The sequence below is a fragment of the Chiloscyllium punctatum genome, chromosome 4 (assembly GCF_047496795.1).
Source record: "Chiloscyllium punctatum isolate Juve2018m chromosome 4, sChiPun1.3, whole genome shotgun sequence".
Lineage (NCBI taxonomy): Eukaryota > Metazoa > Chordata > Chondrichthyes > Orectolobiformes > Hemiscylliidae > Chiloscyllium > Chiloscyllium punctatum.
The window spans coordinates 58,281,878-58,308,669 of record NC_092742.1 but is presented as its reverse complement, the minus strand read 5'-3'; the positions used below and the strand labels follow the sequence as shown (position 1 = coordinate 58,308,669).

At 41.4% G+C, this 26,792-nt stretch overlaps 2 long non-coding RNA genes across 2 annotated transcripts in view; one reads left to right on the top strand and one right to left on the bottom strand.

Annotated features, from left to right (window-relative positions):
* Positions 1–11,031, top strand: part of LOC140475935 (uncharacterized) — a 51,165-nt gene extending 40,134 nt beyond the window's left edge. Inside the window, exon 3 of the long non-coding RNA XR_011960365.1 lies at positions 10,770–11,031. This is a non-coding gene — a long non-coding RNA (uncharacterized lncRNA). The remainder of the gene's footprint in view (positions 1–10,769) is intronic.
* LOC140475934 (uncharacterized) overlaps positions 6,466–26,792 on the bottom strand; it is a 29,699-nt gene continuing 9,372 nt past the window's right edge. The window contains exons 2-6 of the long non-coding RNA XR_011960364.1: positions 21,464–21,545; positions 12,436–12,563; positions 10,344–10,952; positions 9,280–9,428; positions 6,466–6,628 (exon numbers count right to left, since the gene is read on the bottom strand). This is a non-coding gene — a long non-coding RNA (uncharacterized lncRNA). The remainder of the gene's footprint in view (positions 6,629–9,279; positions 9,429–10,343; positions 10,953–12,435; positions 12,564–21,463; positions 21,546–26,792) is intronic.

Sequence of the window (26,792 nt, the reverse complement as noted above, 5' to 3'; positions counted from 1 at the left end):
TTCAGACAGGACAGGGAGGGAAGTAAAAGAGGGCTGGAGTTGTATTGCTGGTCAGGGACGATATCACGGCTGTGCTAAAGGAGGACACTATGGAGGTCTTGGGTAGTGAGGCATTATGGGTGGAGCTGAGAAATAAGAAGGGTGCAGTTACATTGTTGGGGCTGTATTACAGACCTCCCAACAGTGAGCGTGAGGTAGAAGAACAAATAGGTAAATAGATTATGAATAGATGTTGTGGCAATAGGGTAGTGGTGATGGGAGATTTTAATTTTCCCAACATTGACTGGGATACACTTAGCATCAGAGGTCTGGATGGAGTAGAATTTGTACGAAGTGTCCAGGAGAGTTTTCTAGAGCAGTATGTCAATAGTCCAATGAGGGAAGGGGCTATATTGGACCTGGTATTGAGGAACGAGCCAGGATAAGTGGCAGAACTTGTGGTGGGGGATTCCTTTGGGAACAGTGACCACAATTCTGTAAGTTTTAGAATACTCATAGATGAAGAAGAGAGTGGTCCTAAGGGAAGAGCGCTAAACTGGGCCAAGGCCAATTATATCAAAATTAGGCAGGAGCTGGGAAATGTGGATTGGACGCAGCTATTTGAAGGGAAATCCACATTTGAGATGTGGGAGGCTTTCCAAGATAGGTTAAAGATAGTGCAGGATAGGCATGTCCCGTTGAAGGCAAAGGATAGGAAGGGCAAGATTCGTGAGCCATGGATGACAGGAGAAATTGTACAACTCGCCAAGAGGAAAAGGGAAGTGTACATAAGGTCTTGGCAGCTGAGAACAGAACGGGCCCGGGAGGAATATCGAAAGAGTAGGATAAGTCTTAAACAAGGAATCAAGCGGGCTAAAAAGGGTCATGAAATAGCTTTAGCAAGCAGAATTAAGGAAAATCCCAAAGCATTTTATTCTTATATAAGAAGCAGGCGGGTAACTAGAGAAAGATTGGTCCACTAAAAGATAATGAAGGAAGGCTGTGTGCTGAACCTGAGAGAATGGGTGAGATTCTGAATGATTACTTTGCATCAGTGTTCACTGAGGAGAGGAATGTGATGAATCTTGCGATTAGAGATAGAAGTTTTATTAGTCTGGAACACGCTGGCAAAAGTAAGGAAGATGTGTTAGGTAGGCTAGAGGTTATTAAGGTGGACAAACCCCCAGGACTGGATGGGATCTATCTCAAGTTGCTGAGGGAGGCAAGAGAGGAAATAGCTGGGGCCCTGACAGATATCTTCGTGGCATCCTTAAATACAGGTGAGGTGCCGGAGGACTGGAAGGTTGCTCATGTTGTCGCCCTGTACAAGAAGAGTAGTAGGGATATTCCGGATAACTACAGACCAGTGAGCCTGACGTCGGTGGTGGGGAAGTTGCTGGAGAGGGTACTGAGAGATAGAATCTATTTATATTTGGAAAGAAATAAGCTTATCACTGATAGGCAACATGGTTTTGTGCGGGGGAGATCATGCCATACCAACTTGATAGAGTTCTTCGAGGAAGTGTCCAAGTTGTTAGATGAAGGAAGGGCTGTTGATGTCATATACATGGACTTCAGGAAGGCGTTTGATAAGGTTCCCCATTGTAGACTAATGGAGAAAGTGAAGTCACATGGTGTACAGGGTGTTCTAGCTAGGTGGATAAGGAACTGGTTGAGCAACAGAAGACAGAGAGTAGTAGTTGAAGGGAGTTCCTCGAAATGGAGAAAGGTGACCAGTGCTGTTCCACAGGGGTCAGTACTGGGGCCACTGTTATTTGTAATATACATAAGTGATCTAGAAGAGGAAACTGTTGGTATGATCATCAAGTTTGCAGATGACACGAAGATTGGTGGAATAGCAAAAAGGTAGACTGGAGAGTTGGGCAGAAAAGTAGCAGATGGCTTTCAATCCAGGCAAATGTGAGGTGATGCATTTAGGCAAGTCTAATTCTAGAGCAAATTATACAACAAATGGAAGAGCCTTGGGAAAAGTTGATGGGCAGAGAGATCTGGGAGTGCAAGTCCATTGTACCCTGAAGGTTGCTGCACAGGTGGATAGAGTGGTCAAAAAGGCATATTGTATGCTTGCCTTCATTGGATGGGGTATTGAGTATAAGAGCTGGTAAGTTCATGTTAAAATTGTACAAGACATTGGTTCGGCCACATTGAGAATACTGTGTACTGTTCTGGGCGCCACATTACCAAAAGGATGTGGACACTTTAGAGAGGGTGCAGAGAAGGTTTACGAGGATGTTGCCTGGTATGGAAGGTGCTAGCTATGAAGAGAGGTTGAGTAGGTTAGGTTTATTTTCACTAGAAAAAAGGAGATTGAGGGGGGACCTGATTGAGGTACAAAATCATGAAGGGTATAGACAGGGTGGATAGAGACAAGCTTTTTCCCAGGGTGAAGGATTCAATAACGAGAGGTCATGCTTTCAAGGTGCGAGGTGGAAAGTTTAAGGGGGATACACGCAGCAAGTACTTCACACTGAGGGTGGTGGGCATTTGGAATGCATTGCCAGCAGAGGTGGTAGAGGCAGGCATGGTAGATTCACTTAAGATGTGTCTGGACAGATGCACGAGTAAGTGGGGAGCAGAGGGTTACAAATGCTTAGGAATTGACCAATAGGTTTAGACAGTACATTTGGATTGGCTCAGGCTCGGAGAGCCGAAGGGCCTGTTTCTGGGCTGTAAATTTTCTTTGTTCTAAATGGTTTACCCCATGTCCTTAGACAGTGACCCCTGGTTCTGGACTCCTCCTCAATTGGAACCATCTTTCATGCATTTACGTGACTAGTTCTGTTACAATTTAATGGATTTTGATGTGATGCCCTTCAATCTTCTGAACTCCAATGAATTTAATCCTACTTAATTTAGCCTCTCCTCATACATCATACACATTTGTTGAGGCTTTTCACCCTGCATTCACTAGGGCAATTTACAACAATACCAATAAAGGGGAAAAACAATGTTAATACTAAATTGAGTAGAGTGCTGATTGATTAGCAAGTAGATTTTGATTGGTGTATAATGCAGTAATAATTACATTCACTTGGAAATAGGTCAAGGCTGCAGAAACATATTTCATATCGGATGCATAGCAGCATTACCTGTAGTGAGCAATGAGTCTGAATTCAAATGAAATGCAGTTCCCAACATTGGAGCCTGTGCCCTGGTGAAAGCTTATTGAACATGCATGATGCGCACCAGATAGAACTCTCACTATCAAGAGGGAACTTGCAAGTACAGAAGTGCAGTATCCTGCAGCATCATCAGTAAAATCTCCAAACAAGAGACCCTGAAAAGAACAGAAATATCCTGAAAATTGGAATACAGTTCAAATTCTATTCATATTTACAGAACACAAATTAACTAGCATTGAAAAGACAAACAGCTGTGTTTTGCTGGAAACTTTGCTGCAAAATCCAGCTGCTCTAAAATACTTGCATCGTCAATGCTATATGTCCTGCTATGGATGGTCAGATTTCACCATTCCCAGAGATTGCAGATAAACAGGAACGCAAACCAAATGAAAATTAAGTGCAATAGAAGCAGGATTATGGAATCAAAAATGACAGCAATATGACAAGCTTTCCTCACAGTTTAGCTGTATCTTGCACTTCATCACATTTTTGAAGTACTTCAAACATTTTGCACATATGACCAGATTATTCTGCAATCACAGTTCATACAGAATGGCAAACATATCCTTTTCAATCATTTTAATCTAGACTCTACTGCTAAAGTTGAAAAAAAAACACAATTCTGTTCAATGTATATATACTAAATAAAGATAAAACATTCTATGTTAATCATAGACACTGCCAATTTAACATTGAACCCCTGAACTCTTTGCTGCTGGTGGAATCTGCCAGTAATTATACTGCTTAAACTAAGGAGCAACAAGAAGGTGACCTGAACATAATTACTAAAAGCAGTTCACTTCCCATAGTAATCCTGTCTGAATGGGGACATGGGTTACCACAGCTAACATAAATAAATAATGCAGTGGAGTTTGGAAGACTATTTTGATAATTCCTGTGAAAGTCCCACCACCCTGTATTCAAAGATGTTTTTGGAGTCTTTGTTGGTCAATAACAGTGGGGTGATGTTTTCCATTGGAGAGGGAATGAAAGCAGCTGGTTCTTGCTGATCAGCAATGAGATTTATTTGGCAGGAAACCAGTGGCTTTCCCACACTAAAAATGATCTGACTTCCTCTCTGATATACAGTGTGAAATCTGGTATTCATTGGCATCCAGCATGGATTCAAGGATAAGCAAAAACGTTTTCAGATCTCTGGGGTGTTTAGAGTAATGGATAAAGAGCTGGCAAAGGTTTCACTCACATTAATGTCTTAGTATAAATAATATTCTGGGTATTCAATTAAGGGGCAATTGAAAACAGAAAGAATTAGGTACAAAGTGTTTTGAGAATTTGGATTGAAATACAAGCCACTCTTTGCTGAATGCCTTAGAATCTAAAATCCAATTTGGGGCGGCATGGTGGCTCAGTGATTAACATTGCTATCTCACAGTGTCAGGGACCCAGGCTCGATTCCAGCCACGGGTGACTGTCTGTGTAGAGTGTGCACATTCTCCCCATGTCTGCGTGGCTTTCCTCTCACAGTCCAAAGTTGTGCAGTTCAGATGAATTAGCTATGCTAAATTGCCCATAGTGTTAGGTGTATTAGTCAGAGGGAAATGGGTCTGGGTGGGTCTCTCTTCAGAGGGTTGGTGTAGACTTGTTGGGCCAAAGGGCCTGTTTCCACACTGTAGGGAATCCAATCTAAACCAAGAACCAATTTGAATGAAATAATAAAAGCTTATAAATAATTTACTTAACAATTATGTAAAATTTATATTAAAATTTTGAAGAGTTAAGAGCCAGAAATTGTTCAATTAAGATTAATCGCAGGCACCACACTGGTTGTTTCCTTAAATTCTGCCATTGTTGGTCCACTCAGTTTTATTCCTCCCCTTCTCAAAGAGGAGAGAACAATCTTCTTCAAATGCTTTTCTCTCTCTCTCTCTCTCTTTCTTGGTGGTCATCAATTTGGGGGTCTTGTAAAATATCTCCATTTACTCAATCTCCTACTTATTAATGGGATGCCCTGATTTAAGTCAGGTTGCTTTCATGAAAATTGCAACTTAAGTGAAAAGACTTTAAATGAAGTACTGATTCCAATAGGAATCAATGATAAAGCTGGAGTTAGGTTCTATAATGTCTTTCTTTTTAAAAAGTTTAAAATACGGCCACACTCTCCAAGTTGAAATATTGTATTTTAAATAATTAAAGCCCTACATTGGCAAATTAAATAACACATTTATACATATCTGGAATGGAAGGAAAATGTAACAATTTACTTGCAAAATCTCTTATAGTGGACACTCTGATTGTGAAGTTGGAGTAGGGAGAGCACTGCCTGGGGTCTCCAACAGGGGGCCTTTGGTCCTTGGGCTGTAAACTGCCTGCTAGGGCTGTTGCTTAGTCCTGGCCCCTTTGTGTCCACTCTCTGGGGTTTACGGGGATATTTCTTGCTGACTGCTACAGCTTTTGGGGTCCATTCAAGCTCAGAATTTCTTATTCTTGGACGCAAGAATCCCTCTGTTCCAGCCATTGTTTCAGGTGGGGTACAATGAATCTAGAAGCAGTACTTCACCCAAGTTCTTCAAGGGTCCTGCAGGTGTGGGAAACTGTCAAGCTTCCAGATTGTTGCAGGCTGAAGGAACAGAATGGCAGATAAGCTTTGAGTTGGCTGGAACTGTGTGGGACTGCAGGGAAGGCTACATCATGTCCAGGTTTATCCTGACAGCAGTGGTGGCCTCTCTTTCGAAAGCTATCTGACGTGTGGCCGATCCTGTAGATGGTCTAGTGTCTGCTGGGTAGAGGAGTCTGCTGCAGATCTTGCGCAGTGGTGTGGCACTGGAACAGGTCAGAGATGGAGAGGCTGGACCAAAATGCTGCCAATAACAGGACAAATTCACACAGCTAATTTCTGCCTCATTAGTCTGATCACCAGTAAAGTGATGGAAGATGCCATCAAATGTGCTACCTAGAAGTACTTGGTTTGCAATAACTTGCGGAGTGATGCTCACTTTGGGTTCCACCAAAGCCTCTCAGCTCCTGACCTCATTACAGCCTTGGTTTAAACCTGGACAAAAGAGTATAATTCTAGAGGTGAGATGAGAATGACTGTTATTGACATGAAGGCCACATATGACCAAGTGTGACATTAAGGCACCCTTGTAAAACTGGATTCTGGATTAGTGGTGCTGGAAGAGCACAGCAGTTCAGGCAGCATCCAACGAGCAGCGAAATCGACGTTTCGGGCAAGAGCCCTTCATCAGGAATTCCTGATGAAGGGGTCTTGCCCGAAACGTCGATTTCGCTGCTCGTTGGATGTTGCCTGAACTGCTGTGCTCTTCCAGCACCACTAATCCAGAATTTGGTTTCCAGCATCTGCAATTATTGTTTTTACCTTGTAAAACTGTAGTCAATGGGAATCAGGGGAAACTCCACTGGCAATAGTAAGACGGTTGTGCTTGTATAAGGTCAGTCATCTCAACTCCAGGATATATGTGCAGGAGTTCCTCAGGGTAGTCTCCTAGGCCCAACCATCCTCAGCCTCTTCATCAATGGTCTTCCATCTGTCATATGGTTAAAAAGTAAGGATGTCTGTTGATAATTGCACAATATTTAGCAATACTCACAGCTCCTCAAATACTGAAATGCTCAAATGAAGTTAAGACCCAGACAATAACCAGGCTTGAGCTGACATCTGGCAAATAACATTCATAGTACACATGAACCAGGCAATGACCATCTCCAAGGAGAGAGAATCTAGTCATCATGCCTTGACATTCAATGATATTACTATCACTGATTCACCCACCATCGATATCCTGGAGGTTACTACTGATAAAAAACTGAACTGGATAAGCCATGTAAATACTACAACTACAAGAGCAGATCAGAGGCTAGGAATCCCCTCAGATCAGTTCTGGGGCCAGTATTATTTACTATTCATATTAATGGCTGGGATGATGAAAGTGAATAATCTGTAGCCAAGCTTGCAGATAATGGAAAAGTAGGTGAGAAGGCAACTGATGAGGAGGTCACAAAGAGCCTTCAAAGGGATACAGCCAGGTTAAATGAGTGAGCAAAAATTTGGCAATGGTATATTATGTGGCACAAAGAATGGAGAAGGTGAAAATTATTTAAATAGAGCAAAATTGCAGAAAGCTACAAAACAGAGGGATTTGGGAGTCATCTTGCATGATTTACAAAAAGCTAGCATCCAAGTTCAGTGGATAATAGGGAAGGCACTGAAATATTAGACTTTATTTCAAAGGGAATGGAGTAGGTATTAGGGAGGTTTAGTGAAATCGATTTAAGGAACTAATCAGACTACAGCTGGAATACTGTGAACAGTTTAGGGCCCCTTATATCAGGAAAGATACATTGGAATTGGAGGCAGTCCAGAGAAGATTCAACAGGCTGATATCAGTTATAGGAGAAAGTGAGGACTGCAGATGGTAGAAATCAGAGTCGAAGAGTGTAGAGCTGGAAAAGCACAGCCGGTCAGGCTGCATCCAAGAAGCAGGAGAGTCAACATTTCGAGCATGAGCTCTTTATGAGAAATCATCCTGATGAAGAGCTTATGCTCAAAACATCGACTCTCCTGCTCCTCGGATGCAGCCTGACCAGCTGTGCTTTTCCAGCTCTACACTCTTTGACTTTGATATCAGGTATAGAGGGGCATCTTATGAGGAGTGGTCAGGTGAGTTGGGTCTGTACTCATTGGATTTCAGAAGATTGAGAAGAGACCTTATTGAAACATACAAGATTCATAGTGAACTTGACAGCTTAATCGCAGAAAGGCTGTTTTCCCCGAGGGAGAGTCTAGAACCAGAGGACATAATCTAAGAATAATGGTCGCATACTTAAGTCAGAGATAAGGAGAATTTCTTTTCTCAGTGGTTATTAAATCTGTGGACTTTTTTTTATTAAAGAGGGCAGTCAAGGTTGGGTCATTAAGTATATCAATAGTTTCTCAAACGGTAAGTTAATCAAGGGTTTTTGGGTAAAGGCAGCAAAGAGGAGTTGAGGGTTATCAGACTAGTCATTATTGTCAGGGTAGATGCAATGGGCTGAATGGTCTACTTCTGTTCCCACGTCTTTTGTTATCAAGGTTATATGGCTGTCTGGGTACAGAATATAGGAGCAAGGAAGTTGAGTTACAACTTTATAAAAGATTAGCTCAGCCACAGATGGAATATGTAAGCAGTCCTGGTCACCACATTATCAGAAGGTGGAATGGGACTATTTGGCGCCTCCCTTTTAGCGCCGATCATTTGGCCCTGCCATTTTGGCTCTAAACTGTTTTGGCGCTCATTACTTTGGCGCTGAGCTGTTTTGGCACCAATTCAGAATAAAAAAAAGTCTTGAAGAGCCCGTAAGAAATTTGTTTTTATTGCATTGTAAGAAATAAATCTAATTCTTTTTTATTCTTTATTTTTAACCTATTCATTATAAAAACAAATTTCTACATTTTGCTACATTTATCAAACACATTTTGGTTTGTCCCTCTTGCTTAGAATGTTTTCAGCCATTTCTGGTATGGGCTCTATAAGAAAATAGAAAGAAAATTGTATTACAGCTTTCCAATGTGAAGACAGAAGGGCAGTAGATGACTATTAACAATTGTTAAATGAGAAAATGATTACAAAATGAGATTTGAATCTACAGCAGGTCATTACAGCCTTGACTTTCAACTCTTGCTAGTTGAGAAAATTATATTGGGTCATTAGTCATCCTCTCTTCTTTAACCAAACAAGACTTTTTTAAAATTCTGAATTGGCGCCAAAACAGCTCAGCGCCAAAGTAATGAACGCCAAAAGTTTAGAGCCAAATGGCGGGGTCAAATGATCGGCACCGACCCATCAGAAGGATGTAATTGCCCTGGAAGTAGAATGCTGTGGGCTTGTGCTAGTGCTGTGCTCACTGTAATATGATCCTGAGCATACAGTAGGTACGTTACCCCTCAAGGTGAATGTCTCTGCACTGGTGAAGGGTGGGATGGAATGCATTCTTTTAAAGGTGCTGGCTATTTCTCCTCTCTGTGGCTGGGAGAGATAGCCTGGAGGCTGAGGCTTAAGCCCTTGCTTGAGTCTGTGATCTGGAGACCGTAGAAAAAAACATAAAGATTTGATCGTGTTGCAAACAAGCTCTCTTTCCCAGCATGCTATTAAGACAGCTTAATGAGCCATTGGGAGTAGCAGATTGGAAGATTTCTCACTAGGTAACTGTAGATATGGAAATTCCCCTTCAGCACAGGCACACTCCCCTCGTTGTCTTGCCAGGACAGAGGACTAGACTTTGACACCTTTACATCAAGTAATCCTCCCCCATCTGCAAACACTTGTGCTGGTTACGCAAATTCTTCTCCTGCAATAGGAGAGAAACATGAAGAGAAATTAGTGTGGGTACATGAGACCTCCAAGTCGGCACCTCCTTCTTGGCATGTCCATCACCTTTCCCATCTATCCGCTCCACCCTCCTCTCGGACCTATCACCTTCTCCCCCACCTTCACCTACCTATCAAACTCCCAGCTACCTTCTGCCTAACACCACCCCCCCTCCCATTTATCTTGCAGTACCCTAGCCCACAAGCCTCATTCCTGATGAAGGGCTTATGCCTGAAACATTGATTCTCCTGCTTCTTGGATCCTGCCTCATCTGCTGTGTCTTTCCAGCACCACACTCTAGATTCTGATCTCCAGCATCTGCAGTCCTCAATTTCTCCTTCATGCGAACTTTGCCTGCATTGATAGGTACAAATTCAGATACGAAACTCCGGAGCTGTGATTGCTTGTGAAACGAATGTGGTGTGGGTGCAGTTAAGAGTTCAAGGGCTATGAATGAAAGGCGTTTGAGTGGGTCAAAGAGTTGATGGAGGTTCTTCAAGCTTAACATGATGTGTATGCTTAATATGCCTGAGGTACTCATCCCAAAGCTGCATTTCACAATGGTGACGTTGCCCCATACAAGCCTTTGGGGAGAAGTGATGTTTAGTTACAATGAAAGGTTTGTGCGCTGGTTGGAGCTGAGTTACTGAGTATTGGAGCTCCTTTCCTATTTTAAGTCTGAAACCTGACAGATGGGAGAGAGGCAGTAGCACTGAGCTGCAAGTAATATGACATGGGTAGGTGCAATGAAGTGACAGATATTGATTGCACATGAGCATGTGATGTAGACGTCTGACACCCGATTTCATGTGTGACAGTTTTCTGCAGCCACAAATATGCAATGCTAACTCACACTCATAAGGGAATGAAGCATTGATTAGATACTGGCACTTACCCTGGTGGTGTGTAGCAAATTGTTCATCATCTTAAAGCGCTATAACCAGTCTCATCTCTGGCCAGGATGCTGACGTGATATGTCCTCTTGTTGCCATCCCTGGGAATCAGCACATTGATTCGTCTATGGATGCTCTGCAGGGAAACCTCTGGATATCACTGAAGCATGGGCCGTTCTGTTATCAAATGCCCAATATCTCCACAGATGCTCCTGGACTGCAGAGAGTGAAGTGCTGTCCAGGTGCTTTTAAAATACAGGGCCTGTAAGTTGAATCCCGGAAGGACCGAGCAGATTTCATAACTTCCAGCGCACTTGCCATTAAAATTTGTAGTTTTACCTGTGCTTGAATGTGTAATGAACTGAAAAGAATGTAATCATGTGAAAAAATCCACTCTAACCCAAACAAAATTACTTCCTGCTTTTCAGATCGTCTCCACACTTAGCCTCAGAAATAAAATGCCTGCAAATGAAGATGATGTTTTCATTTCATTGCACTTCATAGGGACCTCCTACAGAGTCGCAGCCTGAAACTGCAAGTCTCTCCGTCGTTTAGATTTCAAGACGCCTTCTCCTTGGAGCAAGCTGGGGAACGCTACATACTTGGTCGAGCTAAAGGAGCGAAAAGCTAAAATTTAGGTTTTGAATATTTTGCATTAAATACAGCAAGCATTTTTTTAAAAATATGGTTAGGTGTTATAATTCATTGAGACATCTCAATAACAATTGTTAGAATTGCATTTATTGACACAGTGCACTTTCTTCACTGAGGGAAGGGTCATGAAGAAAGATAATCCTCAGGAACCTGTATGTGTATTCTCCTCTGGATGAGTGCCTCCTGGTATCATCCTATCCCACTATAAGGAAGAGTCACCTGAGGACCAGGTTCCCCTATCACTGTCCTTTCAGTGAGAACCAGTGGCTGGAGTGATGGAGTGCAGGTCTGTGCACATATCCAGCATACCCTGAGGGTGCTGTGTCTCTATGGCAGCAACTAGGCCTCATGGCATAGATGCAACATCTAGGCTATGAGGGCCATTCCTCACAATTACCTGTCTGTTGTTTCTGTGCCTCCTTGCACATGTGCACAAAGGCTGAGGGGTGACCTTATAGAGGTTTATAAATTGATGAGGGGCATGGAAAAGGGTGAATAGCAAAGGTCTTTTTCCTAGGATGGGGAATCCAAAAGTAGAAGGCAAATGTTCAAGGTGAGAGGGGAAAGATTTAAAAGAAACCGAAGGGATAACTTTTTCACACAGAAGGTGGTGCATGTATGGAACAAGTTGCCACAGCAAGTGATGGATGTTGGTACAATTACAACATTCAAAAGGCATCTGGATGAGTATATGAATAGGAATGGTTTAGAGACATATGGATGCTGCCTGAACTGCTGTGCTCTTCCAGCACCACTAATCCAGAATCTGTTTTCCAGCATCTGCAGTCATTGTTTTTACCTTAGAGACATATGGACCAAATGCTGGCAAATTGGACTAGGACAGATTAGGATATCTGGTCAGTGCAGAGAAGATACACTGAAGATCTGTTTCCATGCTGTATGACTCTATGCTGAAACTATTGGGTTCCCTCCTGCCTGGAGCTGATTAGGTGCCTGGTCTCTCAGTTCTCTGATTGCCAGCAGCATGAACCATTTCTTCCTTTGCTGGCTATGGAGCTGTTGGTTTGAGGTGCTCACTGGTTTGTGCTCCCAAATTATCTAACTGTGTAGTTCCCACTGAGATACTAGTATCTGAGCTGGTGGACAGTACAGGTGGCAGACTTACTGTTGCTTCGTCTGTGGTCCTCCCTTCCTCAGAGCTCAAAGAGATGGCTTACAGCAGAGCTGTCCTTTTGTCCACTGAGATCATGGCCATTCTTCTGACATGACTGAATGTTCTACTCCTGGTCCCGTTTTCTATGTCTCTATGTGTAATGGCCTCAGACTAGGTTGGCAGAGTCTAGTGGTTTGGCCTTCTCTATCAAACTTCCAGAAGGAGGCATTCCTCCTCTGGACCACCCTATCCACCAGGGCTTCCAGCTCCCTGGTGGGAAATCATGGTGCCATTTTCCCTTGCTCAAATACTTCTGAATGACTGACCTTAATGAGGGAGCAGCATCAGCATGCCAGTGTTCATCCAGGTGCACAGCAAGCATTGCCTTTGATAGATAATGCAATGCTTGGGATGCTGTTCTTTTTGGCAGATATCCAGCGAGTGGTGAGTTCTTCTGTAAAGGGCAAATGGTAGAATGGTGAGAAACAAAAAAAAGCTTATGCTGGAATCCAAAGTAGACAGGCAGGAGGCTGGAAGACACAGGGAGGGAGGCAGCATCAGGAGGTGGAGAAGTCAATGTTTCAGGTATACCCGTTCTTCAGAACCTGAAGGAGGGTTACACCCAAAATGTCGACTTCTCCACCTCCTGATGCTGCCTGGCTTGCTGTGTTCTTCCGGCCTCTTGCCTGTCTACAAGTGGTAGAATGGGGCTAGAATCAGTTGAGAAGGTCAATAGAAATGCTATAAGTAGTGAGTTTTGTTTGGTCAGATGCAGCAAGAAGTCTCATTAGGTCTCATGGAGAGACGTTTCACCCTCGTTAAGCCTCAACAAAACTGACAAAATCTCAAAAAGATTCAATCCCATTTCTCTTTTTAATAATATTTAACTTCTGTACTGCCATTATTACTGCCATTCTGTTATTTTCTAACATTAATATAATTGTGAAAGGTCTATGCAAAATATAAAAGCTACTTTTAAATCCTTACGCTACAAGAAACATAGATTTTGGAAAATCCTCAGGCTTTAATGTCTAACTTAATTATTAGGAACAATCAGAAATGGCCACCACTCTGATTTTCTGCCTTCAGGATACAGTGCCAATTCCAAAACAGTCAACTTCATAATGGTTGTGTTTTCTTATGCAAACCTTGTATTACTTGAGGAAAATTCTAGGGACAGGGATGACTTTCCTCATTTTAATTTACATAAAGGAGGGCTGATTCAAAACAGGTGATATTGTCGTTAGTTCAGGCATTAAGAGGAAAATGGTCATAGCCTTTTTTTTCAGCAGAAGCACTTCTCACTGTCTTTCTTTTTATGTAAGAGCTCTGTGCTACTCAGACACAGGTGAATTTTGCCAAGTTTAGATGTACAACTTAAATCAGGAACTTGTTTGTTGTCACCACTAGAAGATGTTTGTCTACTTAGTTTGTTCCATTAGATCTGACTCTCAAGCTGTCTAAAAAAGATTTCAATGCCCAAAATATTTAGTCATGCATCAGGCTGAACAGGAAAACACTTCAACCCAAAGATGTAAAAAAACCACTGAAGAGTTTTTTATCATTGTTGGGCCATACAGTCTTTCTCCAACCACTGGAACAGATAACCAGACAGTAAGATCATAAATGGATTGATTTGGCATTGTTGTTCTAGCATTGAGATAGCAGTGACGGATTAAGTTTTGTGAGGGTTAGTCAACATTTCTGTCCAAATCCAATAAAACTGACTAATCTTCTAAGATCTGAAAATGAAATTGGGGATCTGCTACAACAATATTAAAGCCTGTTCATTTATATATCCAAGTGGAGTCATTGGCATTAGAACTAAGCATTTGCAATTTAATGTCAAAGTGCCCACTGTCTGCAATTTAAAATGACTACATGTGTGTAAATTTAGACATGCACAGTTCTAATTTTTTTTCATCTACTACATAAAACTATCCTGCAATTAGGATTGGGAGCCATGCATGGGAAAACAGTTTCAATGTCACCAAAGTTATTGCAATGTCAAAAATACATCGTATAATAACGTCCACATTTTTGGGAGAGTTGTGGGGAAAATTGAGTTGATTATTAAAGCAAAAGGTACAATCTTGACCTCTGGAAAGAAATAACAGCAACATCTGCACAACATCACGTAGACCAATTATTTTCCCAGATGGAATTACAGCTCTCTGATTGAAAAGTGCAGCAAAAATCTGAAATAATTACAAGGTTATAAATATTTATTCAACAGCATGAAGCACTATTTGAAGGCGTGAATCACAACCAACTAAATGGCTATTGCACACATTAAAAGCATCATTAACAGTATTAAACAGCTATTATTCAGCACCGGCTTGCTAAAAGCAGTGCATAAACTGTAATTTGAATGCCTTTAATTTCAAATAATATAAGAGAAGAAAGTTGCAAAGCTTAACCAGATGATCATTTGGCCGAAAAACTCTCTTTAAAAGTCCAACCTCCCATTTGGACTCCTCTGTGAAGCATTTGTGTTTTGTTAGACTATATTAGAACAAAACGTTCCCTCAGAAGATTGAAAAGATGTGTAATATCCATGATATAAGAAAGAGGAAGAAAAAGGTCAATCAGCTTATAATTCCTATTTCTTCCAGAGAATTTACTAAAATGGGATCAGTCCGCAGGTACCTGTGCTGCTTCGTGTTTGATCCTGTTAATCATGTTGAGATGAAAGAATCAAGGAGAAAATTTTCTATAAAAAGGTGTATGAATAAAAAAGCATTATTAACATGCAACTCGACCGACAACTTATGCATCACCATAGTTGTAGGATAACTTGTATCACTTTACTGTCAGTGTCACAAGAATACATCTTGTCCTTAGCACCCCCCCCCCCCCCCCCCCCCAGTGCCCTTAACGAGGTTACTGTGTTTGCAAATTAATTGTCAAATGAATTAATTAAACACTTTATGAAAAGTTTAGTCCAGAAATTACTAGCCTAAATGAATTTTTATCATGATAGTAATTGATGATTACCAATCAATCGCTCTGGCCCAGAAACCAAACTTTGAAACATTGAATCTCATTCCTTCTGGTTGTTTTAAGAGACGCTTTGAATGTAAAACTTACATTTCTTTTTAAAAATTGCTTTTTCTTTTGGTGTGTTTTCTTCTTTCTTAATCCTATGTTTCTTTTTCTTTCTGACCTTGATTTTACATGGATTTGTTTAATATAACTCACACTTTCTCAATCCATCTTGTTTCTTTCACAATCCTTTTTTTAGTATTTAATAAGATGCATTGTTTATCCTGATGTTCATCAACATTCTGAATGGTTCAACTAATATGGTACACAATGAGGAATCTCAATCCAGCAAAATCTCTTCCTTGGTTACTGTCACGTTTCCCGTGAAGCTGCAAGCTTTTTCCAATGTTCCATTCCACACATGCTCAAATTAAGTGACATGCTGAATCATGATAATAGACAGTAGCATGCTATTCATATATGTTTATATGTAATACTACCAATAACAGACTCAAATATTAAGACGTAAAGCTCTTATCATTAACTTATTCTAGGGTGAAGTAAAGATCAAGAAATTAATTTGGATCTCAATTCCTAGTGTGTGTGGCCCAATATCTCCCACTACATTCTCAGATTATCATTTGAAATAGAATAATTAACTTACCACTGATCAACAATACTTGGAAAGCTTAGGTTTGTGATTGATTAGAAGCTGAATTTTAACCTAAAAAGGGACCAAACTGTGGAAGCTCAGCAAAGGGGGATTGGTTGTTGGGTATTAAAGTCTGTAAATTCCCAATACAAGCCTGTTTCCAATCCAATATTTCCAGATTTAACTGTGGGTGGAAGTCAGGTAGGTAGCCAACCCACTCCAAAAGGCCAGATTGGAAACTGAATAATGATAATAAGGTTGCAAAGTTCATCATGATGCAGGTTTTCAGCTGTAACTGTTGTCACTGTTGGGTTTTATAAGAATTGAGAAATTTGTACCTGTACTGAGGAAAGGACTAAGTGAACATGGGAGGTGAGTGCCTTTATACCAACTCCTGAAAACACACAAACCACCTGAGAAGACTGTATTATTAGGGACAACCCACTGACCTTTCCCAATGGCTTTTAGCTTCTCCTCTTCCAACAGGTTCCGATCATGTCCTCACCACCTCAATATTTCATTCCACCACTTCCAAGGATTCCCAAGTTCCTCAAAGTACCCGACTCCACTGCCCTCACGGATTGGCAGAAATCCTCCCTCCATAATCAACAATGGCATTTGAACTCATTAAAAAGTGAAATTAAAAGTCTGATGATGTCTTTGAGACCACTATCTATTGTTGAAAGACCTATCTGATTCACCAATGTCCTTTAGGGAAGGAACTCCTTACCTGTTCTCTCCAGACCCACAGCAATGTGGTTGAGATTTAATTGCTGTCTGAAATGTCCTTGAAAGCCATTCAGTTTTGAATAATTCAAATGCAAATCAGATTTTCTTTAAGAAAAATTACTTTGGGAGTCTGTATACAAGTAATGTGAGATATGAAATATGGTAAGTGTAGTACAATTGAGAGAAACAGGAAACTTTGAATGTAGGACTCATAAAACTGATCAATACCAGCAAGCTTTTCTTGTACCTGTGTCTAAATCTGTTGTGGACTAATTGATGGAGATTAATTGCTGTGATTAGTTATTAAATCCATTATTGTCAGAACACACACAACCAAATTATATCACTCAGGCTAAAAATGGCAAACGTCACAAATAAGACTTGTAACCTGTTGAATTTCTAATATTATGCCACTATACAAGTTAGTGCCTTTTCCCATCAGGTCAATGTAAATCTATTATTTAGTTGTTCGAATTATCTATAACATTTTTTTGCTCTGTTCTGAAAAGTCAATGATTAACAAATTTTAAGTCTGTATCTTCAGCATTAAAATGTGTGGTGCAATAATTTTCACACTTCCACTGTATCCCATTACTCTATTAGCCCTTCATCCTTAATCAATCAGTGAGGAACATTCTAAGATATTTATATTGCATAGGAGTCAGGGGTTTCATGTCTGAAATTTGAAAATGGCACGATAAATACTTTTTTATTCACCGTTTCTTCAAAGACAAATAAGAAAATGGATTAAGGCAGGATCACAGCAGACAGATCAATCACTGGGCTTTTATCTCTGTAGATAGCTAGAATTCAATATGCTTTTTTTTTACACAAAACTAAGTTGACCACAGTCTCACCCTTTGGATTTGGTTTGTTGTAATGATGTTGAGAAAAGTGACACTTTAATGGACTTTACATTAGATTATTGATTGGTTCTTTTTCACAAATGTGCCATGTATTACTGTGTGGGGCAGGTGTGGCTTTCATTTGTAAAATGTCCCTTCTGAGTCAATATAACAGGACAGTAAGGACAATCAGAAACCTCTCCATAGTAAATGCTAAAAAAATGCCTTCATTAGGAGCAGATCATTAGGGTGCTGGAAGATGAAAGGCAGGCTGGGTTGTTTGGATTCCACATTCGTTTACATTTAGTTTTTTTTTATTTCCTTAACCAGGGAAAGGCATGAGTCATTCTCTTTCTTCTCAAGAGGGAGCGTCACCAGTCAAGCCAGTTGGTGGCCAAAGTCATTATCAGCTCCCACAAGTGGAAACCTCAGATCTCAAAAGGTTTGCACAACAAATGGCTGCGGCAACATCAGCATCACAGAGAATAAGCACAGGGAACAAAATGCGTTAGAAATCTGAAAGCTTTGATGGATTAGAACTAGAGCCCTTTGAGATCCTTAAGCTTTACTGGTCTTTGGTTTGGTAATTTAACTCCAGTGCAAATTATCTACTTTAGCTGAGGACAATATGCTATTTGGCTACACAAAAGGAGTCTAATCCAGAAATAATGATCTCTGGATTTCGCTTTAAACAGAATAAGAGTTTGCATTGCAAATTGTAAGTGGACAGTATCCTGAAGATTGCTATTTACTCTAACATATTGTTTCAAGTTGGTATGAGAAATCAGTTATTGGACAATATAATTGGATGCTATTTGACAATTAGCTCCACTGACACTCTACTAAGATAAATTATTGTGATGTGAATGTTTTAAAATAGTTTTGTTGGATCCAGTATCAATTAAAATCAGAAAAGCATCCAATAAAGTATATTTGGCTCTAAAAATAAGGAAGACAGAAGATATTTATACTGCAGCAAATTCAATAGCCCCAGAAAAGCTGGGTAGCAGTGTTGGAGCAAGTGAGTGGATAATGGGATAAAGGGAAACCTGAAAATCCTGGAGACACAGTGAACCTGATGAGGCTAACAGCAGGATTTCATTAAAACAAAAGTTTGAAGAAATGGAAAAAGGAGTGGAGCAGTTTAGGGAAAGAGACTCAGGCAGCATGATTGAAACAGCTGGTTGACACATGTTCAACAAAAATCTGAAAGCTGCAGTGGAGCTTCAGACAAAATGCTGAGAGAATGTTTGCCATGTCCATTAGGGTTGACACACTGATGATATATCTTGTCAGTTTCTAGCGGCGGTGCCTTTACTATAGAAGGTGGCTCCAATCTTGTATGTGATATTAATATAACAGAATTGTTATGAGGGAGTTGCAGCAGATGTCCTGATTTGGAGGAAAGGGCGCCCGGAAACAAATTTTAAAGGTGCCAGGTTTCTATGCCTTGTTAATCATGTTTGCTAATCATGAATGCAAGCTTATTGGTGGTGGATAACACAGCAATGGGCTCTGAATATAGATTGATGACATTAAACAAAAATAACTGGCTTCTATGTTCGTTAGTTAAACTGCTCTCATGGTTATTTCAAAGCAATTATATCTTAAGGGCTAAATAAACCTAATATGTACCAGGATTAAACAATAAAAGAACAAATATCAATAAAATAGAAAACAAATGGCCACCCTGGATTCCAAATGTGTGAAGAAGACTTTACAGTACAGATTTACATGCCTCTGTCTGCATTAGAACAGACACAGACAGAAGAACAAAACAGAAGGTGGGATGTTCCCTGTTCTAGCCCTGTATAGCCCTGCTGATGTTGGAGGAAAGGGTAGAGTGTACAAGTACAGAGAGAGATTGGGGAACTATTGTCTGTAGTGAAAAACGTTTTGGATCCTATTTTCATAATTCCTGCTGCAGCGAAGGACTCAGAGTGATCAAGGATTCCTTGACAAGGAGTTATGAAAGCTCTTGGAGTGCAGGCAGGAAGTAATCCCAAGTTGATAATAATTTGCTTAAGTCAATTGGATATCACTGAAAGTGCTGGTCTTACAATCAAGAAGGAACGAAGATTGGAGGAAATAGTCACCTTAGACACTGTAATCACAGCTGGCAGCAAAGTAGGCATCGGGCAATTATACCAGGCTATCACAAAAACTGACCTCCAGTGATAAAATGGGTGCAGCTCCCTCACACATCCAGGCCAGTGGGCAGGTGCATTTTGCAAAAGCAAGAATCCTAAGGCAGCAGGAGCCGCAGTCCTCAGCAACATAGCCAAAAAGGAGAACAAATTATTGCCCTGAACACAGGGTGTATTATGTTAGATGCATAAAGTCATAAGGATTGTCGATGTAAGAGAAGGCTGAGAATGTTCAGACCAATTTGGTTTCAGACATCTGTGCCATTGTGCATGAAAAACTATGCTTCAAACCATTAGACAATGGGTCTTTCAGAAACAGTTGAGGTTAAAATAGCCCAAAATGTTTTGTGGCTACTTTATTCCAGGGATTTTCTGAAGGCCTGTGCAGCATTTCATCAGCAACAATCATGCCAGTGTAGTGGTATGGTCCATGGACTAGTAATCCAGAGAACCAGGCCAATGCTTTGGAAAGCTCATATCCCACTCTGGCTGGTGGTAAATTTTGGATTCATTTAATAAGCCTGGAATTTGTTAACAAATTTATTTTTAAAATTAATTTTAACTTTATTTAATCTGGAAACTAGACTAATAGTGACCATGAATCAAGTGCCATACAAACCTATCCGTTTCACTTAACAGGAGGGAGACCATCAGTTGACCTGGCATGCATGTGATTCATAGTCCACAGCAAAGTGGTTGACTCTTAACTGTCCTCTGAAATGATCAAGCCACTCAGTTGCATCGAATTGCTACAAAGACTAAAAAACAGGAATTAAACTGGATAGACCCGCTGGCATTGAGCAAGGCAATGTAATAGAACAGCACCATACAAGCCTGCCAATCCTGCAAAGACTTTCTGATCAACATCTGGGGTTATTCCAAAATTGAGAGGGCTATCTCACAGAATAGTCAAGCAACAGCCTGGCCCAGTCATATGCATTACCAAACCTGACAATGAGCCAGACATCACCATCACCATCCCTGGGTATGTGCTGTCCTACCAACGGGACAGATCTACCAGAGGTGGCTACAGATTAGTATAGATTTGGGAGGGAGTTGTCTTGGGTGTCCTCAACATTGACTCTGGAAGCAATGAAGTTTGTGGCACCAGATCTAGCAAGGGCAAGGAAATCTCCTGAATATAAATACCTATTGCCCCTCCTCAACATATAAATCATTCCTCTACAATGTAAACACCACTCTTGACAAGGGCACAGAATTTACTCTCGGTAGGAAACTTCAATGTCCATCACCAACAATTTCGCTGTATCATCACTACTGTTCAGAATCGTAAATGATATTGCTGCTATATAGGATATGCAGCAAGTGGCAAAGGAGCCAACAACAGGAAAAAACATACTTGACCTCCTCCTCACAAATATGTTGACTGCAAATACATCTGTCCATGACATAATCAGTAACAATGACTACCACAGAGTTCTAATGGTGACAAAGTCTGAGCTTCAGGTTGAGGTTACCCTCTATCATGTTGTGTGGCACAGCCACCAATTAAAAAGGAGATCTCAAACAAATCTGGCAATACAAGACTGGGCATCCATGAAGTGCTGGGGACCAACAACAGCAAGATAATTACACTCAACCACAATCTGTAACTTCATAGTCCAGCAAATTCCCCACCTCACCATTACCACTAAGACAGGGATCAGTGAAGACTCCAGGATGGCCTGCAATGAACAGTATCAGACTTACATGCCAACTTGTGAAGCTACAACACAGAACTACCTGCATGCCAAACAACAGAAACCGAATGCAATAGAGTTAATAAGTCCAATAATCACTTGATCAGATATAAGCTCTTGAGTCCTGCCACTTCCAGTCGTAAATCATGGTTAAACAGCTCACTGGCCGAGGAGACTCCACAAATATCTTCACCTTCATTGGTTGCAGAGACCAGCATATCTGTGCAAAAAACAAGGCTGAGGAATTTGCAAGCATCTTTCGCCAGAGTACCTAGTAGATGATGATTTTCACTTACCTCCTGATATTCCCAGCATCACAGATACCATCTTTCAGCCAGTTTGATTCATTCCTCAAGAAGTGAATTGAGTTTTTGGGTACTGTAAAGACAATGAGCCCTGTTAACATTTGGCAATGTTATTGAAGACCTGCAGTCCACAACTAGGCACTGCCCTAGCCAAGCTGTTCCAGTATAGCTACAACACTGACCTGGTAATGTGGAAATTTGCCCAGTTCTGTTGTCAAACAAATCCAACCTGGCCAACTATTCAGTCTATTCTCAATCATCAGTAAACTGTTGAAAGGTGTTGTCAACAGTGCTATTAAGTGGACTTACACAATAGTAACCTGCTCAGTGATGTTCACTTTCAGCTCCACCTGTACCACTCAGCTCCTGGCCTCATCATAGACTCGGTCCAAACATGGGCAAAGGAGCTGAACTCAAGAAGGAAGTGAAGGTGCTGCATTTTACATCAGTTAGAGATGAAAAAACTGCAGACGCTGCAATCCAAGTATTCAAATAGAAGGCTGGAAGAACACAGTAAGCCAAGCAGCATCAGGAGGTGGAGAAGTCAATGTTTCGGGTGTAACCCTTCTGCGGGTTTTTAGAGCAGGGCAGTATTTGATCGAGTTGCCATCAAGGAATCCGAGCAAAATGGGACTCAATGGGAATCAGGGGAAAACATTCCACTGGTTGGAGTAATACCTGACCTAAAGAAGATGGATGGAGTAGTTGAGAGTCAATCATCTCAGCCATCTTCAACTTCTTTAACATAAGGATTTAGTGGATGATTGCACAATTTCCAGCATGATTCATGACTCCTCAGATGCTGAAGCAGTCTGTGTCCATATGCTCTCAGACCTGGACAACATTTAGGCTTGATCTGATAAGTAGCAGGTAACATTGGTGCCACAGAAGTGCCAGGCAACTGCCGTTTCCAACAAGAAATTATCCAAACATCGCCCCTTGACATTCAATGGCACAGACCATCTCTGAATATCCCCCTATCAAATCCCAGTTGTTACCAGGAAGGATCCAGCCATATAGCCCTCTGTTGCGTAGGTAAAGCTTAGTGGTGCTATCATGGAATACAGGGAGAACTAGCCATTTGGATACAGAACTGGCTCAAAGGTAGAAGACAGAGGGTGGAGGTGGAGGGTGGTTTTTCAGACTGGTGGCCTGTGACCAGTGGAGTGCCACAAGGATCAGTGCTGGGTCCACTAGTTTTTGTCATTTATATAAATGCTTTGGATGTGAACATAGGAGGTATAGTTAGGAAGATTACAGATGACATCAAAATTGGAAGGTTAGTGGATAGCAAAGAAGGTTATCCCAGATTACAATGGGATCTTGATTAGATGGGCCAATGGGCTGAGGAATGGCAGATGGAGTTTAATTTAGATACATGTGAGGTGCTGCATTTTGTAAAATCAAATCAGAGCAGGACTTATACACTTAATGGTAAGGTCCTAGGGAGTGTTGCTGAACAAAGAGACCTTGGAGTGCAGGTTCATAGCTTCTTAAAAATAGAGTCGCAGGTAGATAGGATAGTGAAGAAGGTATTTGGTATGCTTTCCTTTATTGGTCAGAGTATTGAATACAGGAGTTGGGAGGTCATATTGCAGCTGTACAGGACATTGGCTAGGACACTTTTGGAATATTGCATGCAATTCTGGTCTCCTTCCGATCATAAAGATGTTGTGAAACTTGAAAGGGTACAGAAAAGATTTACAAGGATGTTACCAGGGTTGGAGGATTTGAGCTATAGGGAGAGACTGAATAGGCTGGAGCTGTTTTCCCTGGAGCGTCGGAGGCTGAGGGCTGATCTTATAGAGGCTTATAAAATCATGAGGGGCATGGATAGGATAAACAGACAAGGTCTTTTTCCTGGGGTGGGGTAGTCCAGAACTAGAGGGCATAGGTTTAGGGTGAGAGGGGAAAGATATAAAAGGGACTTAAGGGGCAGCTTTTTCACACAGAGGGTGGTGCTTGTATGGAATGAGCTGCCAAAGGAAGTGGTGGAGTCTGGTACAATTACAACATTTAAAAGGCATCTGGATGGAGTTCTGGAGTCTCCCAGAAGAGGAAAGAACCTCTCATCATTTAGTCTGCCAATGCCCCTAAGAATCTCATATCTTCCAATGAGGACAGCCTCCAATATTTGGGGCATGGAGTAAACTTAAGGAGGAGATAGACAGACTTTTACTTAGTAACGGGTTAAAGGTTTATGGGAGTGGGCAGGAAAATGCAGATGAAGCCGAAACGATATCAGCCATGATTGTATTAAATAGCAGAACAGGTGTGAGTGGCTGAATTTCCTGTTCATAATTCTCAAGTTTTTATAACCTCTCCTCATAAGAAAATTCTCCCATACCCAAAATCAACTGAGTGAACCTTCTCTGACTTACAGTCATAGAGTCATAGAGATGTACAGCATGGAAACAGACCCTTCGGTTCAACCTGCCCATGCCGACCAGATATCCCAACCCAATCTAGTCCCACCTGCCAGCACCCAGCCCATATCCCTACAAACCCTTCCTATTCATATACCCATCCAAATGCCTCGTAAATGGTGCAATTGTACCAGCCTCCACCACATCCTCTGGCAGCTCATTCCATATATGTACCACCCTCTGCGTGAAAACGTTCCCCTTAGGTCTCTTTTATATATTTCCCCTCTCACTCTCTAGTTCTGGACTCCCCGATCCCAGGGAAAAGACTTTGTCTATTAATCCTATCCATGCCCCTCATAATTTTGTAAACCTCTATGAGGTCACCCCTCAGCCTCCAACACTCCAGGGAAAACAGCCACAGCCTGTTCAGCCTCTCCCTATAGCTCAAATCCTCAAACTCTGGGAACATCATTGTAAATCGTTTCTGAACCCTTTCAAGTTTCACAACATCTTTCTGATAGGAAGGAGACCAGAATTGCATGCAATATTCCAACAGTGGCCTAACCGAAGTCCTGTACAGATGCAACATGACCTCCCAACTCCTGTACTCAATACTCTGACCAATAAAGGAAAGCTTACCAAATGCCTTCTTCACTATCCTATCTACCTGCAACTCCACTTTCAAGGAGCTATAAACCTGCACTCCAAGGTCTCTTTGTTCAGCAACACTCCCTAGGACCTTACCTGCTAAGATTTGCTTTCCCAAAATGCAGCACCTCGCATTTATCTGAATTAAACTTAATCTGCCATTTCTCAGCCCATTGGCCCATTTGGTCAAGATCCTGTTGTAATCGGAGGTAACCCTCTTCGCTGTCCATTACACCTCCAATTTTGGTGTCATCTGCAAACTTACTAACTGTACCTCTTATGCTCACATCCAAATCATTTATGTAAATGACAAAAAGTAGAGGATCCAGCACCAATCCTTGTGGCACTCCACTGGTCACAGACCTCCAGTCTGAAAAACAACCCTCCACCACCACCCACTGTCTTCTACCTTTGAGCTAGTTCTGTATCCAAATGGCTAGTTCTCCCTGTATTCCATGAGATCTAACCTTGCTAATCAGTCTCCCATGGGGAACCTTGTCGAACACCTTACTGAAGTCCATATAGATCACATCTACTGCTCTGCCCTCATCAATCTTCTTTGTTTCTTCTTCAAAAAACTCAATCAAGTTTGTGAGACATGATTTCCCACACACAAAGCCATGTTGACTATCCCGAATCAGTCCTTGCCTTTCCAAATACATGTACATCCTGTCCCTCAAGATTCCCTCCAACAACTTGCCCACCACTGAGGTCAGGCTCACTTGTCTATAGTTCCCTGGCTTGTCTTTACTGCCCTTCTTAAACAGTGGCACCACGTTTGCCAACCTCCAGTCTTCTTCCTCTAATTCCAGTATATATTTCCTTCAGTGAGGGGACCAGAACAGTTCACAGTATTCCAGCTGTTGCCTGGCTTATGCCTGGATAGTTTTAGCAAGGCCTCACTCTTTTTATTCTCCATTCCCTTTGAAATTAAGGCCAGCATTTCCTATTATTTACTGAATTGGATCCTATCTTTTTCTGATTTATGCAAAGCCTTCTGTGTTCCAGCATTCTGCAGTCTTCCTCAATTTCTATAATATTTCCCTCCCCTATGATTCCTGACAAAGTGTAACATCAATTTCCCACATTATGTTCCAATTGCCAAGTTTCTGTCCATTCACTTAACCCTTTGTAGACTATTTGTATCATCCTCATCATTTGCCTTCCCTCGTATCTTTGTGCCATCTGCAAACTTGGCAATAGTACATTCACCTCCTTCCTCCGAGACACTAACATATATTGCAAATTCTTGCCCATATCCTGTGAATGAGCATAGATAAAATGCTCACTGCTGAATAAATATGGTTACAGATTGTCTGCTTCAGTGGGTGACAGACTAACACATGCAGACTCGCAGTTGCAGAGGGCAAGGCTTTGCCAGCATCCCCACGTACAAGGAATAATCAATTGCACGTATGTGACCACAAGGACATCCACCGAGAGAACTGAGAATTTTTAAATTGAGAGGTTTCCTCCCTATCAATGTAAAGGGCCTGTGTGACCACATGAAGAGATTCCTATAATAAAAGCAATTTGCTGAGGATTCTGGGAATTTAAAATAAAAGCAGAAAACGCAGACAGAGGAATATCTTCAATAATCAGCAAATTTTGGGGAAACTCGGCAGCATCTGTGATGGAAAAAACAGAGTTAATGTTTTGAGACTGATATGTGTTATCTTTAGGCCTGCAAGAAGTGATTCAACCTAAAAGACTTCCGACTTGAATGTCAGCTATGTTCCTCTCCCATAGATGCTGTCAGACGAGCTGGGTTTCTCCAACACTTGCTGATTATTGAAGATATTCCTCTGTGAATGCTGTTGAGTCCTAGGCAGTTATCACAAAGCCTTGATTCTGTGGGAGGCATGGCTGTCTCAGTCATTCCAGGTAGGTGCCTAACTGGTTCTTGTCAAGAGCTATGCTTTAATGATTTGGCATCTCAATCAGTAAACAGTTTCTGGTATCATTACCATTCCAAATGTGTTCTGATATATTCACCTGCCATGGTGCCTGTGGCAGTGATTATCTGCTGCATGCTACATGATATAGTGTGTAGAAGGCAAGGTGAAACTTGAGAAGTCAGATGCCAAGAAAAACCTCATTGTCATCAGAGAATGAGCAGAGGGAATGGAGCAGGGAGAGGAGCAGCCATTAGAGTCACCAGTGAACAATCATAATGGAGAGTGATGCCCAGATGTCATTGGTTGGTTTCATGCAGGATCCCATCTTCTCCAGGGAACTCCTAATACAAATGAGGAGTTTACAGCACATGGTGAGGGACAAAGCCTGAGCCTTTATGAGGAGAGCCT